Source organism: Schistocerca serialis, chromosome 2, assembly GCF_023864345.2.
Source record: "Schistocerca serialis cubense isolate TAMUIC-IGC-003099 chromosome 2, iqSchSeri2.2, whole genome shotgun sequence".
NCBI classification, from domain to species: domain Eukaryota; kingdom Metazoa; phylum Arthropoda; class Insecta; order Orthoptera; family Acrididae; genus Schistocerca; species Schistocerca serialis.
Genome location: NC_064639.1, coordinates 176,739,431 through 176,757,049, shown reverse-complemented (window position 1 = coordinate 176,757,049; position 17,619 = coordinate 176,739,431).

Here is a 17,619-nt window from a genome sequence, read left to right as displayed (position 1 = left end):
CCCACCAGAAGCCAAGAGCTGATCTGTAGACTGTTGTCACTCACTGACAATCGGAATAGTACAGGAATTGCTTCGATAGTACCAGTACACTCTCCCTTTCGTCATAACTAGCCTGTAAATTTTAGGGCCGATAAAGTTTCACAAATAGTAGTAAACAGAGGCATTTTCTGTTCTCCCAAATCAGTCTTTCTCTGAGGAAGACTGTTGTAACACTTTCGAAACGCCGGTCTTACACATTTCTCTAAAGAATGGAGGAACATGTTTTCAGAATGAGATTTTCACTCTGCAGCGGACTGTGCGCCGATCTGAAACTTACTGGCAGATTAAAACTGTGTGCCGGACCGAGACTCTAACTCGGGACCTTTGCCTTTCGCGGGCAAGTGCTCTACTATCTAAGCTACCGAAGCACGACTCACGCCCCGTCCCCACAGCTTCACTTCTGCCAGTACCTCGTCTCCTACCTTCCAAACTTTACAGAAGCCCTCCTGCGAACCTAGCGGAACTAGAGCTCCTGAAAGAAAGGATATTGCGGAGACATAGATTAGCCACGGCCAGGAAGTTATATATCAGCTCACACTCCGCTGCAAAGTGAAAATCTCATTCTGGAAACATCGCCGAGGCTGTGGCTAAACACTATCCTATCTTTCAGGAGTGCTAGTTCTGCAAGGTTCGCAGAGGAGCTTCTGTAAAGTTTGGAAGGTAGGAGACGAGATACTGGCAGAAGTGAAGCTGTGAGGACGAGGCGTGAGTTGTGCTTGGGTAGCTCAGGAGGAACATGACTTGGTGCGTCTGCTATACTCCATTGAGCAATAATTGCGGAATGGATATGTTACCAAATTCTACCTTTATCTTCCACAAATGAAGTACATAATAAAACATCACTACATCATCTATTGTTTACATAAAAAGGACTGTAATGTACAACAGATGTCGAAGACAAAGTTGAAACAATCGTTTTTTTCATTGGACTTCGAGAACTTCAACATTTGTGCTGTCTGCGAGCGTTTATCACTGCCTCGCACATGGCTTGCTCCGTATATGTCTACAGAGGTCAGCCTGCGGTGTCCGTTCCCATTCTTCATTGAAAGACCACTGAGTTCTAGGAGAGTCTGTCGTGGAACAGGACGAACACGAACGCATCTGTCAAGCATGCCCCACATATGCAGGTAGAGGTTCAGGTCGGGACCGCTGGCCACTCCATTATTTCATTGTCCAGCCTTCAAAATCCATCCCTGGTGACGCAAGCTACGTAGGCCCTGGCATCATAAGGCATTCAGGGTCGCCATCATACGCAGCAGACACCAAATGCTCCTAACGGATCCATTCGATGTACTGCCTGGCGGTAAGAGGCCCACGAACAAAGATAGAATCCGTATGGTTGTCAACACTGAAGCCTCTACACAGCATCATAGACCTTTGGAAATCTGACAACTTCATGGACAATATATGGCAGCTACCGCTCACCACTGGTCTCCGCCAGTGACGAATTTGTCAGTTGACATTGGCAGGGAGGAGCTGAAGATGAGCTCCATTATGTTGTTCTGTCAAGCGGGGTACTCGAGCAGCACGTCTGGGTCGTAAGGTCTTTCTCGTAACCCGTTCTTTACAATCTGATCAAACACAGTGGCTCCAGTGACCGTATGAGATCGTCTTGCAGAGCTCTGGCGGTATCCGTACGACATCCCAACACAGAGATGGCCAGATACGAGTCTTCACGTGGTGTTGTAATGTGACGGCGACCTTGTCCAACTCGCCTTATGTGCTGCTGACTTGTATCCTTGTGGCGTGTCCACAACCTATGGATCACACATGGAGAGGCATTGGCATCAGCAACAACACGGTACAAACTCCATCCTTTTTTGGATCAAACAGACGACATTTCAGGTTGCACTGCATTAAGAGATCGCACTGCATGTGCTTGCCTCTATACGACCTCCGCAAATGAAAACTGTCATCTGCGTACTTCACTAGAGAATACTGGGTAAATTTAAATTTTTTTAAGGTCTTATGGAACCAAATTGCTGCGGTCATCGGTCCCTAAGATTACACACTACTTAATCAAAATTAAACAACAAACTTACCACTAAGGACGACACACACACACACCCATGCCCAAGGAAGGACTCGAACCTCCGACGGGGGAGGGGGGGGGGGGGGGGGGGACGCAGACCGCGCAGCTACCCAGCGCAGTTAGAGTACTGGGAAACCGGTACTCACTTCGTTCTTAGGGGTCATCTGACACTGTAATGCAGAACACAGACAATACATGGGGAATGGTTCTAAGTGTTGAAAGAGAAGATGTAAAGCTAAGCAATAGCACCACAGGTACCACTTGCATCGAAGTGCCGAAGACGAAAATTTTTCAAGGTGCGTTTATTTTGCTACGAAACAGTATAAACAGCTAATTATAAAGTAGAAACACTGTAAAGAATACAGATCGTAAACAACTGCAACATAAATAACGGTGGACAAAAGTGTTCAAGTGTTCTTCGTTTCTTCCAACTTAAGAAATGGTTCAAATGGCTCTGAGCACTATGGGACTTAACATCTGAGGTCAACAGTCCCTTAGAACTTCGAACTACTTAAACCTAACCTAACCTAAGGACCTCACACACATCCATGCCCGAGGCAGGATTCGAACCCGTGACTGTAGCAGTCCCACGGTTCGGACGGCAGCCCCTAGAACCGCACGGCCACCGCGGCCGGCCAAACTTAACAGATCTTCAAACACATTCCAACGTCTGGTTAATGTGATCACTACGGGGCGTGGCCACTTTTGTATCCCGCCAGGTAGGCGGCGCGTGGGTCTGCTCCTGAAAACTGAAAGGTTGGCCGAATGAAGGAAGCGATTAGGAGCAGGTGAGGTAAAACACGTCGCTGCTGCGGGTAAGTAAAAGTGGTTTACTGGTGCATGAATATATACAGAGGCATACATAACTTTGAGCAAATAGGTGTGAAGCTTTAGACCCGTCGTAAATCGTGCAAAGTCTCTATATGAAGCAAAGTGCCCTGGCCGTCTGCTCTTGATCAAGTGGACTGAATCTGGAGCACAGCTCGTAGATCTGGACAGCGCTGGCTAGAGGGCGTTGTCGTCGGTGTTGGTTCTTAGTGCCAACCTAAGAACTTGCACCTACTCCTTGGCATCGTAGCTATCGATACCACAGCCACCTCGGGCACCAATGCTAGCCCGACAACGACGGGATATGCTGTGAATGATATCAGTCTTGTGTTGAGTCAATAGAGCCCATTCTTCCTTCAGAGCCGCTCACACTCTTGGAGAGTGGTTGGTGGATGCTGACGTGATGCAAGCCGTCTCCCTAGTGGATCCCAGACATGCTCTTTGGGATTCAAATCGGGAGAGCGAGCAGAACAAGCCATGCTGGAGTATCTCCTGTTTTCAAGAAAACATCAGCCATTCATGCTCTGTGAGGTGTAGCATTATCGTCCATCTATACGAAATCTGGCCCCACCTCACAACAACCACATATGAGGTCCCAAGATCTGGTCAAGATACCCGACAGCAGTTAAACTTTTCCAGTTCACCAGTAGAATTTCACGAAGAGGGTTTTGAGTGGTAAGCTTAATCACTGCCCACACCATTAGGGATCCTCCTTGATATGGGTCTTTTTCCACAATGTGTTCCACGTTCAGATGCGAATCCGTCGAGACTCACTCTCCAGACTAAAATGGATTCATCTGAGAAACACCACTGGCCCATTGTTCGACCGTTCAGGTCTCATGTTGATGATTCCACTCGAGACGATCCCTTCTGTGAAAACGCATCAGAGGTCGACATACAGCAGGTCTCCGACACTGAAGGCTACTCTACCTAACCCTTATGAACACCGTTTGTCTTAATACAACACGTCCAGTGGATGCTGCAAGCTCATATGACAGTTGCCATGCAGTACTTAGGTGGTACTGTCTGCCCTTACAGCCTAATAATTGGCCTCTCTTCTGAAGTCACACGTGGTCAGCCCTGTCCTGGTCTTTGGGATACAGTTTTGGTCTCTTATAAACTGTCGCTACATCCGAGAAACAACATAACGATTTACATTAAGTCTTTGGGCTAAGTCATTTTGCGTCTGTCTTGCTTTCTTTCTTTCTATGGACCTCCACCGATCCGGTAGGCATGTTCTCTGTGTGCCATACTGCACCGTCTGTGGTTGTTAACGCAGCGACTGTGGATATGAGGCTACCCGGTAAACACTAACTCATAGGTGTTCTGACGTCATCGTTGGCATAGTTGTCAGTTGACCAGAATGCCATCTTTCATGCAGAACATGACCGTACGGACGTCTCGTTGACATTTGGTGAGATTATATCGTGAATTAGAGACAGGGCAGGAAACAGCAGTTTGTTGCTTTAATTTTGGATCCCAGCGTTTTATATATAATGACGCGATAGACCAGTCAAAGAAATTTTAATCTTCACGACACCGGCCCTGGAGGACCGCGTAGTTATACCCTGGATAATATCTCAAAGAGTTGATTTAGAGATGCGATTCATGACATTACACCGAAGTAACATTATAGTGCATGCAGAATTACTTTAGGACTGACAGTTCGGAAGTAGCACAGGTGAGCGCATAGCCTCATGTTTCATTCAACTCGCTCACACACGCTAACTATTAGATCTTTAAATGTGAAGACGACTGTAATTCGTTGTGAAATAATTTCACTATGTGATGGTTCATTTTTTTTTAAATGTTTATGCAGACAATAAAACGACAGTTTTGAAGAAGCAACTTTCCCATGAAATTACCAAATTTTTGGCATGCGTAAATGTTTTTTTGTTATTGAAGTTAGGTGTACACATTATGAGAGTGAAATGTCAATAAAACATTAAATTTTCATCCGTTTCAAACCTTAACTGTGTCGAGATCTCTAACGCAAGATACAGGACTGTAAATAATATGACACGCAATCGTCTGCTCGCGTACAGTAGGAATAGTCAACAGATCGCTATATTTGTAAAGACCTGATACATATCTGATATGCATCCTCATCTCCAAAACAACAACAAATAAAACAATGCTTGTTTGGTATCTTAAATTGGGCAACATCTATTCTGAGAAACAAAAACAATACAAAAACGGCCAATGTATTGCAGACATTATTTTATTATTTTTGAATAATATGTATGCGCAGACTGAATTCTAGAAATGTACTTTCTTTGGAATTAATATTTGATAATGCCGCCATATTAAAATTTCAAAACTTAGTCTGGATTAATTTTGTTATACCAGTACTTGCAAACTGCGCACTCCAAACGTGTAGCTGAATCGGTTTGTGCTGCATCTCTATGTGGACAATGGTAAAACTCCACTGACATCACTCTCGTCGCTATTACAGATATTTGAAGTTTCGCTGTTACTATTGTCATTCAGAGAGATAATCATCTCTTCCACTGACGTCTCCAAAGTACCTTCATCCTGCCATTCTCTTTTCATAATGTTGTCTGTGTGTTTGACGGCTTTCTTCCAGTCTTCAGAGGTAACGTGAGTAATAGGTTCTTTAGTGCGTGCTTCTACTGCGGAAATAATAAATTTTTGGTTGTTCCTGGCAACGCAACCTTTAATTTGGGCCCATATCAACTCTATAGGGTTGAAGTGGCAGTGCTACGGTAGCAGCCTTACGATTGTATGCTCATATATTTTTGCCAGTTCGTCGATATCATATTTTGGAAATTGCGGTTAAGGGAAATTTGTTTTTCAATAAGTTCGACATTCTTAAGGTCATCAGATATATTACGTTAGGACGCTCAAGCCAATTAATCATTTCCACCTTCCGCTTTGTCAAGGTAGGTGCTTTATAAAGAACAACTGAATGACATGTAGCATTGTCTAAAACAATTGTTGACAGTTTACTTATATTGGGTATTAGAGTTTCTACAAACCACTTTGTGGGTGTTCAAAATGGTTCAAATGACTCTGAGCACTATGGGACTTAACTTCTGAGGTCATCAGTCCCCTAGAACTTAGAACTACTTAAACCTAACTAACCTAAGGTCATCACACACACCCATGCCCGAGGCAGGATTCGAACCTGCGACCGTAGCGGTCGCGCGGTTCCAGACTGTGGCGCCTAGAACCACTCAGCCACCTCGGCCGGCCTTTGTGGATGTAATGTGGTTCATCTCTTCATGATAATCTCCTGTCGTCTTCAATTTAAAGAGAAGGAGACAGTTTTGTACGAAACCTTATGTGGTGCCTGCATGGAGCAGAATCAATCTGCCCCTTTACCAGACAGCACCAGCTTGTTCCTTTAATCGTGTGGTCTGTCCACCCCTGATGAACTAAGTGACCGTAATTAACCCACGTTTCATCGAGCCAAACCACTTCATTAACATTTATGCTAAATATTTGTCTTACAAATCGGCATCGCCATGCAACAATATCCTCCCTTTCCATCAATAGCTTAAGGCCGAAAAATTGTCCGTAGTGAAATCCTGCGTTGTGCAGAACTGTGAATAACGATGTTCGACTGCCCTGAAAAATTCCTGATTCTTTAAGAGTCATCAATAACTTTGAGAGTGTGGAGTGTTCCTTTCTGCGATAATAATCATAAACATGTCGACGAATTGTATCCTCTGCAAATGAATTTAAATTCGTAACACGCTTATCTCTAGAACGTTTCTTCCCGGGAGTACCAAGTTTGGATGGTTCTCCAACTTCCTTTTCTGTCTCAAACAGTTCCTTCCCAGGTCTTACGACAGTGTTTTTGTTGATATTCAGGGTTGCTGCCGTTCTATCTGCTAACGGAGAGAGGTAAGCCATCACTAAGCTTTTCACTCCCAAAGTAAGCTCTTAACGAGCAAACCATTTCTCTACACTGTCCTCGTAAAGCAATCTCTTTTGTGGCGGCGTTCGTAGGGACAAACAATTCGCTGTAGAAACGGCCTACGAAGTCACCGCCACACTTTTAATAGCGGGCCGACCGGTCCGCTGGAACAGTGAACAGAAAGATGAAAACCCAAACACTCTGATTAAATAAAAGTCGGTACTTATCTTTATTAACGAAGATACAGTAACGCAGTGGTGAACTCCGTGTCTACAGAAATCTGTCTAGTTCGAGTCGGAGCGGCTAGGTCAGCGTCGGCTGACGACAAACAACAACTCTGCTGCGATGAACACACAACTCACTAGCAAGTACACAATTCGGTGGCGAGTATACAACTGAGCGGCGAATACAGAACTGTCTTAGCGCTCGCGACTCCAGCGCTTAAGAAGCCCGAAGCCAGCGGTGGCGCGCGCAGACTTGCGGCGATTTCCTGTCTCGCTGGCGCTGCTTATGCGGACGGCGTCCGAACTTTGATGCTGCCAACCTTTTGGCAGCGGGTTCGGGTGGCATTACTGGCTACGACATAACAATCTCCTATCCACGAGCCGGCTGGAGTGGCTGAGCGGTTCTAGGCGCTACAGTCTGGAACTTCCCGACCGCTACGGTCGCAGGTTCGAATCCTGCCTCGGGCATGGATGTGTGTGATGTCCATAGGTTAGTTAGGTTTAGGTAGTTCTAAGTTTTATGGGACTGATGACCTCAGAAGTTAAGTCCCATAGTGCTCAGAGCCATTTGAACCTATCCACGAGAACGATGTCGAACTTCTCCACTTCTAAGTTTCGATGTACTTTCTTTTGACATGTTAAATAAGTCACAACAAATAACTCTTTCTGAGTCAGCAAACGAATGTACCTGTTTGTTATGAAACTCCTTGCCGCATAAGTGGATAATACTTTAACACAGTAACTCCTAAACAGCAACGAAACATACACACCGCGCAGCGCTCACGTAGACTCACTTACTAAATCGTGGCACAAGAGGAGGTGTTGAGGAGTGAGATTTGGCAACTCAGGGTGCGCGTGCCCGCTGGCCTGAGGCTACTGCCATCATGGGATTGGCTTAATCCGAGCCGTGCCTCGTGCGCGGCCTTCTCACTACCATTTCCGTCGGAGATGTCAATACTAAACGAATTTTGAATGGACTATAAAGCTGCGCATGCGCTCCATAATACTGTCTGCATACAACTGTCATGTTGAATTCCCATCTGTAGTTACCTACTTCAAACTGCCACTGGAGCTGCAGCACTGACTTCTCTTATGTGCCAAGAATAAAGACACGCTCGGGATTTTCTTGGTTGGGTGGTGTATGGGGCGGCAACTGAATGTTTCAATCCTTCTGAGTCAGCAAACGAATGTGCCTCTTCGTTACGAAACTCCTTGCCGCATAAGTAGGTAATACTTTAACAATAACTTCAGCTTGATTCTTTATCATTTCGGTAAACACTGGTAATCTTCCTTTAATTTCAATGTTTGTCGTAAACACTGTGAAAATGGTATAGTCAGCAATTAAAAAAAATTGATAACACTCCCAACAGTTTTCTTCTGTTGGTATGCAGATATCTCCTCACACAAAATCTTCAAGTTTAATGTATTTCTGTTTCCTATCACCCAACAGTAGCATATATGTTTACTGTAAATGGATGTGTCACAAAGCTACTCTCAGTCGTTCTTATACCATAATCCTTCAAAAGGTGGTGCACATCACAATTATTTTGATAACCCTGTTTTTTCATGCTATATCTCTGTTTCTGTTTACAGCAACACGACAAGAATTTTCTTGATGAAAAAAATTTTCACTTTTGAATGTAGCCATATCAATAGCAATTTAACTGGGGGAAAATACTCATAATTTCTCACCTTTTCAGTTATTTGATTTATTTATTTATCTATTTATCTTTTGCACCCTTCTTAATAGAAGATAAGTTAGTAGATTCATCTCGACAACACTAAATATCAATATTTCTTGGAATTTATATGGCTGATATGCAATGCATCAATCAAGTCGGTTTGTTGTAGGATTTGTTGCACGACTGTCACTGTATCACTCGTCACAATCCAGTCTGTTTGCATTTACAGAATCCTAGTTGTGTCTCATCATTCAAACGCACTTCTCAATTTTCGAAGTATTTGTGTCGCCACCGTGTCTAAATCTTCTTCCATTAGCACTGGGTTTGTCATTATAAGGAGGCACTTGGAAAGAGAACAATATTTTTAACGAATTCGAGTAGTGAATGTGTTCTGAAAAATTGGAGCAAGTGAATATATAACTTCAACAGAGATTAGAACTTCTCCATAACCCATAATAAGAATACATATGTGCCCTTTTGAAGTTAGAAAACAGGTTAAGTCTAGATTGTGGAACAAGGGCCTAATGAAATCTACTGGAGTGTCAGTGCGTATTGTGAGGATGTATTTCAGTGGCCTCTCTGAACTAACCCTTCACCATCCCTGGCTGCTTGTCAAGTCTCGTTTAATTTTCTTATGTATCCACAGCCCCTCTGGTAATGAGAATCAACAACTAACGAAGAGTTCTCCCTTTATTTCATGAAGAGCAACGCAGGACCACACACCGCCAATGTGTCTACAGTGTTATTACCAGGCGTTTAAGAGTGCTAAATGGCGCACCGACTTTATGGAGCACTCCTTTAGCATGCTGCTCTTAACTAGTTTGTTCGGTTTATTGTGACTGAGACTGATAATTTGCGATATCAGGTGTTCTTACTGCGATTTAAGGTAGCACAAAATTGCGCTGTAAAATTTATGGATGCCTAGGATCAAAGAAACCTAGAAAGAAGGTATCTGTATACGCTTTGTGATCACTAGAAAATCAATAAATTCGCCAAATCTCGGAGCAGCAATACATCTCCACAAGATATAGTGAAAAGAATTGTTTCTCGATTAAACAGTGTCTCAAAGGTCATTCAATTAATTATCTTCAAAAATATACATGTAATCTAGGTGGCTGTTAATTAATGCATAATACACTATCATGCTATCATTCAAATCAGATAGTAGAGATCGAAAATACCGATTCAGTTGCTATGGTGTTTTTCAGTGTTTAGACAGTGTCCTATACTCCCCATCGCAGCGCTCTTGATCACAGCACAAAATTATCACAACTGATGATGGGAATGTAATAGACCAAAACTGATCATCGTCCAAGCACTGTAAAATAAAAAATCCTCCAACTGAAGCTGTATTTTCAGCCTCTACTATAACGCTCAGTTGCAGATATCCTTCCAGCAGGATTCTTTGTGTCAAATCAGAAAGGTGGATGTTACTTTCGTTCATCTTTCACCATCTAATTTTTGGCACTTCTGGGTTTATAGTTTAATATTCCCAAAATCTACATGATTCTGAGACATGTCGATGCTTGGGGAGGCAGTTGTAATAGACAAATTATTTTATTTAATTCATATACTTGATGAGAAGAGCCACCCCATTCCCTTTCATTTCCCAATTCCTTATGTAGCCCCTCACATGAAAACGATAACATGACGTTTATGAGTCAAGTCTGAGGCGATTTCTTTCTTTGTCCCTCTCACCAACAGCAAGAGAAAATTCGTTGCCCTAGTGTAACATTGGTCAGCAGGAGCGAACCACAAAACCGGAAATTTACTTTCCTGTCGGTTTCAAAACTAGGTCTTTCGACTGTTGCTGGGGAGATCGCATAAGGAATCTGTGGCTCCACTTATCGATATCATTTCATACCAATGGAATTGCAAGTTCCTGTTAGATACTTATAGAGGCGGCGTAGGATCTGGCAGACCCAATGGTGTGCTTCCACTGAGCCACGTCTCCAGCTGCTCTGTACGTCGAGCGCCCTCTGCCACCGTAATACAGGACGGTCAGCGGCAGCTGTGCGGCCCACTCACGCTTGGAGCACTTGGCCACGTGATGCACTGAAGCTGCCTGGTCACAGTTCCGAAACCAACATTCGTGCTTTAGTACAGAGCCCTCCTAGTTCATTGATAGCTGGACATCATTTCTAGTGAAACTTCATACTAGGGTCATTCAATAATTAAAGAGACAAATTGGGCTGGAGAAAAATGCGTTTATTTTTACAAAACAATACTTTTCCTACTTTTCAACACAATCACGTTGAACTTTTACGCACTTGTTCCATCGGGCTACCACCTTTCTTATTCCGGTTACAAAGAACTCTTTATCTTGATGTTTCAACCAATTTCCCACAAACTTTTTCACGTCCTCGTTGTCCTGGAACCTCTTCCCACATTATGGCTCCTTCAGTGCAGGAAACAAATGGAAATCACTACGTGCTAAGCCAGGACTGTAAAGGGGTCAGGCAGTATATCCTAGCCCATTTTCTCGATAGCTTCACAGGTTAGCTGGGCAGTATGAGGACATGCATTGTCTGCCTGGAGAATCACACCTCTGAGATCCATTACGTCTCTCTCTCATGGCTGGCTTCACCTTGTTTGAAAGCAAATCCAAATATAATTGGCTGTTCATTGCTGCTCTTCTAGATAATCACGAAAAACGGGACCCTCAGCATCGCAGAACATCGTCAACAAGACTTCTCCTGCTGATGCTTGGGTTTTTAATTAATTCTTGACAGGTCAGTTGGTGTGCTTCTACAAAATGCTTTGTCTCTTTGATTCTGGTTCATAATAGTGAACCCACGTATCAACACAAGTTAAAATTTTGTTGAGGAACTGTCTTTTTCATAGCGTTACTTTAGCACTGTGCACCTTCCCAACCTTGTTTCCCAGTATAGCCGCTTCAACTCCTTTGGGACCCATCTTGCACATGTTTCGCGGTACTTCAGCTTGTTACAGATAATGTTATGAACTGTACCAGTGCTAACGTGAACCTTATCAACTATCATTTCCACAGTTACACAGCGGTCGGCACGAATAATGTCATCAATACGACTTTCAAGTGAGGGAGCTGATATCGCAACTGGTCGGCCAGAACGGTGTTTGTCAGTCACTGAGTCGCGACCATTTTTGAACTGGTCTACCCATTAGAAAAAATTTGTGCGATTCACACAACCTTCACCATGAACTTTAGACGTTCTGCAGTATATATTCACTGGTTTCCCGCCTTCAGCAAGTAAAAAACGAATAACAGAACGTTGTTCAACTGTTGTAGACGTTTCAAGCGGACTCGCCATTTTGAAATGTATTTTTGAGTTTATAAACAAACCAATGTTGATACGTCAGCTGATCAGGGTTCATCCCAGTGATGCCAACTTAAAGACATAAAAGCACCAAACTTGCCTTACAAACAGACTTTCCCCAGACTAATTTGTCTCTTTAATTATTGTATGACACTTACACATGGAGAATACAAAATAAGTAAATCTTCTGTTTGTTTGTAATCATCATTTATGCCCCCGTCCAGATTTCTTATGACGACAGCCGCATCAATCTGTAGCCTATATCTCTTTACCATTGTGTAAGAAGTCGTACACAGCAGAATCTTCGAGAATGTACTAGAACTTTCATGTGTCATCAAACACTGAGGCCGTTGGCCACCCACACTTTTCCAGTCTCTCTGACTGGTTTAAAGATTCTTGTTTTGTAGTAGGCTTTGGGGACTGACTAAGGCCACCCCAATTTTTTTGCTACCGACTCAGCGTTCGGAAGCGGCCATTGAGTTTTTGGAGCGGAGACACTCTTTTTCCAGCCACTGCTGAGTACATACGTTTTTGCTAGAACCGCTTGTCGTCCTGTATTGATACCTCTGGTTGTGTACAGGTGCGCTCTCCTATCACAAACTAAATAAGAGTCCTCTGTGTATAAGGGGCTATCCCATAATGAATTCTGGCAGAAAAAAAGCTCTCCCCATGCTAATACGTAAGGGTCTATAATAGTTAACTGAATAGCTGAATAGCCACTGTCAAGCAACGTCCAAAATGGAGTTGAGCACACGGGCACGTAGCTGGAAGGTAGTTGCATCTATTTATGCTAAAAGGAAATCAGCCTGATGCTTGGTTACGGTACGAAAGATGCTACTGATGTTACTGTTTTAAGGGCTTCAGTCAGCGACTAAAGCTCTACTAGACTATCATCTCAAAGGAGCCCTTCCACAAAAAAAAAAAAAAAAAAAAAAAAAAAACCAAGAGAAGCTATCCGGCAACAAATTGGTAGTTTTTCACTAAAAGAAAGCCGTTATCCTGGCAAGGGTGTAAAATAGTTACATGTCGGGCTTAACATTGTAGTGAGGCGTAAGTTCCTTAAGGAGAAACATCGTTAGATAAAGGTCACATTATGCAATGCTTTTAAAGGAATATTTCAGTCTCCACTTCGAACGTTCTCTAATAAACAGCTACTGCACATGTGGACAGCAGACGAGTCCCATGTATTTGATGTATTTGCTAATAGTTTTTCTTGCATGCAAAAGTGCGAATTCGACAGAGTCCTGTCCAGATTAATTTTATCTGCGGCATTGGGACAGAATGTATTTTGTATTCGACAAATAAAAATAAGTAATGCACACAAGTATGTACATCAAAGCGACGGGAAACAACCGCCCAGCGAAGTATGCACTTTCCTCTGTAAGTCCCTCCAGAGCATTCGTCCATTACGTACTGAATCACATTTGCATTCCAAGAACCGTAGAGGAAAGAAAAAAAATCATGCTGTATCGAGATCGTTATTGGCATTAACTGACTGTAAGCGGGTTGAGATAATTGAACGCTGTTTCCCTGTCATGGGACATTCCGCTGTTGCTTGTGAAAGGGACTTCAGCATAGCCATAAGAGAGAAACCATGACTGATTATGTATGGTACACGAACTAGCAAAGCTCATAATAAATTCCAGAAAATGTCAAAAATTGTTGTACCTTAAATTTGTAGTTGTTATTTACTCTAACACCATTATTGAAAGCTTTTATTACGAGAAAAAAGATTAGAAACGTGCTAGATGGATCTCACACTTCGAAGTTTACATTTTTTATGAGCACAATTTACAATTTTTCACATTAAGAAAGGAACCACGATGTTCACACAAATTTTAAGCATTACTGATATTTTTTCCGGGAGAAATGGATGAATGGTTTAAGTGCAATTATGTTTTCATTTGTTTTCTGGAGCTTTGTTGGCATGACTAACACCATTTTAGCATGTGGAAGTTCAAGTAATTCATCTGATGTTTAACATACGTGCAAAATAATGTTGTATGTATGTAATTAATATATGATCACGCAAGCGAATGCAAATTTGTTATCATCTTAGTCGTTACGCATGCCCCCCCCCCCCCCCCCCTTACAGATTATCCAACCGATATCATGGCTTTATCAAACAAAATTCATTCTGAGTGGAATTCTTCACTGCACAGGCATACTGGCTCTTAGCGTTTCAGATACATACATTTATTCATTTTGAAGTCAGAAGCGTGGGGCTTAACTTTTCATTTTAACTGTTAGGAGTTAAGCTGTAACTGCACACGCAATGAACGATTAAGTCGCTCATGAGGCGAGCCACTGCAGGTGAAATCTAGAGTGCCAACTTAATCCAAATCCATCACTGTACGTAACGGCCAATGCTATGAGAATTGAAAAGATAAATTACAATAATAGTGCCCTTCTTTCGTCTGGCACCTATATACCGTGGTACCAGTGACGCAGTGAAGTCGAGATTGTGTTTATAATATATGTGTAATAACCGACTCATTCGTTTGAACAGATCCCATGCGATTATGTTTCCTTCATGAATGATCGACGTAACTTAAACGTGTTGCTTGACCTAAGGCGTAGCTTTGTTGTTTATCGCACAAAAATTTGTACTTTGTGTGTGTGACTTCGGAAGGTTTATAACAGAAAAGATGAAAACATCGTGCCAGTTTTAACTCGTCTATGAATTATTACCTTTTGTGAAAAAATGTGTCTATTTGATTTTGAGCTTACTGTACCACGTTGACAAGCAACTCTGAAAAAGGTGTGTTTCCTATAGTATAAGAAAAAATGGTTGAACTTACTTAGGCACATCATGCATGTAAGGTGCAATATCCTGCAGTATAGTGTATTTTCATACCACTTTACTATGAGATATTACAGCTTGTGCTATTCAGTGGCACACGATCCTCATCAATATCCCTTTACCTACGCTGTATTGAACATACTGAAATGTTTTCTGTTCTCGTTCACACACAAATGAATGAAGGCTGGACCTTTACCTATACAGTCAGGTTGACAGCTCATTAGTTTTCTAAAATGCTGGAGTTGATAGATCCAGTGACCAGTGTGTGAAATTTGACATTTATTTGTGTGCGAATAAAAACAGAAACTGTTTCTAAATTTCCCATGAGTAAAGGAGTATTGTGTACACTGAAGCACCAAAGACACAGGTGTAGGCAAGCGTATTGAAATACTGAGATATGTAAACAGGCAGAATAAGGCGCTGCGGTCGGCAACACCTAAGTAAGACAACAGAGGTCTGGCGTAATTGTTATGTCGGCAACTGCTGCTGCAATTGCATGCTATTGGGATTTACGTGAGTCTGAACGGGATGTTACAGTCAACGCACGAGCGATGGGTCACAGCAACTCCGAGGCAGCGATGAAGAGGGGTTTTTTCCGTACGACCATTTCACGAGTGTACCGTGAATTTCAGGAATCCGGTGAAACTCAAATCTCCGACTTCGCTGCGGCAGGAGATTGATCCTGCAAGAACGGGACCAAAGACAACTGAAAAGCATCGTTCTACGTGACAGAAGTGCAACCCTTCTGCAAATTTATGAAGATTTCAATGCATGGTCATCAACAAGTGTCAGTATGCGAACCACTCAACGAAACATTATCGATATGGGCTTTCGGAACCGAACGTCCAGGTTTGTACTCTTGATGAATGCACGACACAAAGGTTTACGCCTCGTCTGGGCCCGTCAACACTGACATTTGACTGTTGATGACTGGAAACATGTTGCCTGGTCGGACGATTCTCGTTTCAAATTTTATCGATTGGATGGACTTAGACAGGTATGGAGACAATATCATGAATCCATGGACCCTGCATGTAAGATGGGAACAGTTCAAGCTGGAGGAAGCTCTGTGGGACTGGTGTGGGGCGTGTGCGGTTGACTGATGTGGGACCCTTGTTATATATAGATACGACTCTGACACGTGACACGTACGTAAGTATCCTGTCTGATCACCTGTATCCATTCGTGCCCATTGTGCATTCCGACGGACTTGGGCAATTCCAGCAGGACAATGCGACACCCCACACGTGCAGAATTGCTACAGAGTGGCTCCAGGTACTCTCTTCTGAACTTAAGCACTTCCGCTGGCCACCAAACTTCCCAGACATGAACATTATTGAGCATATCTGGGAAGCCTTGCAAAGTGTTGTTCAGTAGAGATATCCACGCCGCTCTTACTCTTGCGGATTTATGGACAACCCTGCAGGATTCATGGTGTCAGTTCCTTCCAGAACTACTTCTGTAGCTCCATTTCTGCGTGCTCGCGGGGGCCGTACACGATATTAGGCAGCTGTACCAGTTTCGTTGGCTCTTCAGCATGCCGATGGATGCCATGACTAAAGTACTAGTTATGTCTCGCAGTAAAGTAGTAGTAAAAAACTATAAACTGCTAGATTTTGCACATTACATGCATGGTGAGCCAGAAGTTGGTCACGTGATATTTTTCTATATTTTGGAAAGTAAAAGATGTTTCAAAATTCACTGTCATTGTGGTCCAGCTGCATAAAAAGAAATACATATATTTTTTCACTTTCGAAAACAATTCATGCAGGATGTGAACATCAGTTCTCCAGTTCCGCTCATATACTGACCACTATGCAGTAAGGGATTAAAGAATTAGGATAGGCATTAGTGCCCAAAAAGCAAGAATAAGCGATATGTCGGATTAAAGATGAAATCATTCATTTTGAATAAATTGTGAAGCTGAGACTCATTCGTATACTAAAGTCTTGGCTGGGTCGGTTTGTATAGAAAACGCAATGGCCGAGGGAGATGTGTTGTTCACTGTAGTGGAGCTGCTAGGCGAGAGAGCAGACTGGTCTTCTAAGACTCTGTGGATCCCAAGAAACACGACGGCGAGCAGCACACAAAGCGAGACGAGGAACGGAGGAGACAAGGAAGAAGCGCTGTCTGGGTGAGTGGCTGGCAGCGACAAGAGGAAAGTTACACAAAGCAGCGAACAGGAACAGGGCCCGGAGAGGTCACTCACCCGTCTTCCGGTGACAGGCTGGCAGAAGAGACCAGAAAGACATCGCAAATTCTGGACGTCCATGATCTTCAAAGCGATGGTGTGACAGCACTTCAATAAGCAGGAATCGCATACTGCAAGCACTGCAGCATGGAATCCGAGCATTGGAATTAAAATATAGGAGCAGATCTCTAAGTTATGTTCATTTACAGCATAAAGCCAAGGAAAGACGCGGGGCCTAAGAGCAGACTAACAAGCAGTTAATAGGTGGAGGGAAGGGCTCAGAAGTAACATATCTGACACGACTGATAATCAGTCAGTAATCACTGACTGGTTAGAGTGAGCAGAGAAAGTATGATTGAGGCTAGGTCATTCCATTCACTTTTTCAAGTGTTGGGATATGAACAACACAATGAGGCGAGTCTAACCACTCAGTGGAACAAAACAAAAAAAAAAAAAAAAAAAAAAAAAAAAAAAAAAAAAAAAAACACGTTCGTACGGCATTGTTGGCCGGGAGGCCCCATTCAGGGGAGTTCGGCCGCCATATTGCAAGTTCTTTTTCGGTGACGCCACATAGGCGACTTGTGAGTCAATGATGATGAAAATGGTAATGAAGGACACATAAAACCCAGTCGCCTGCCGGA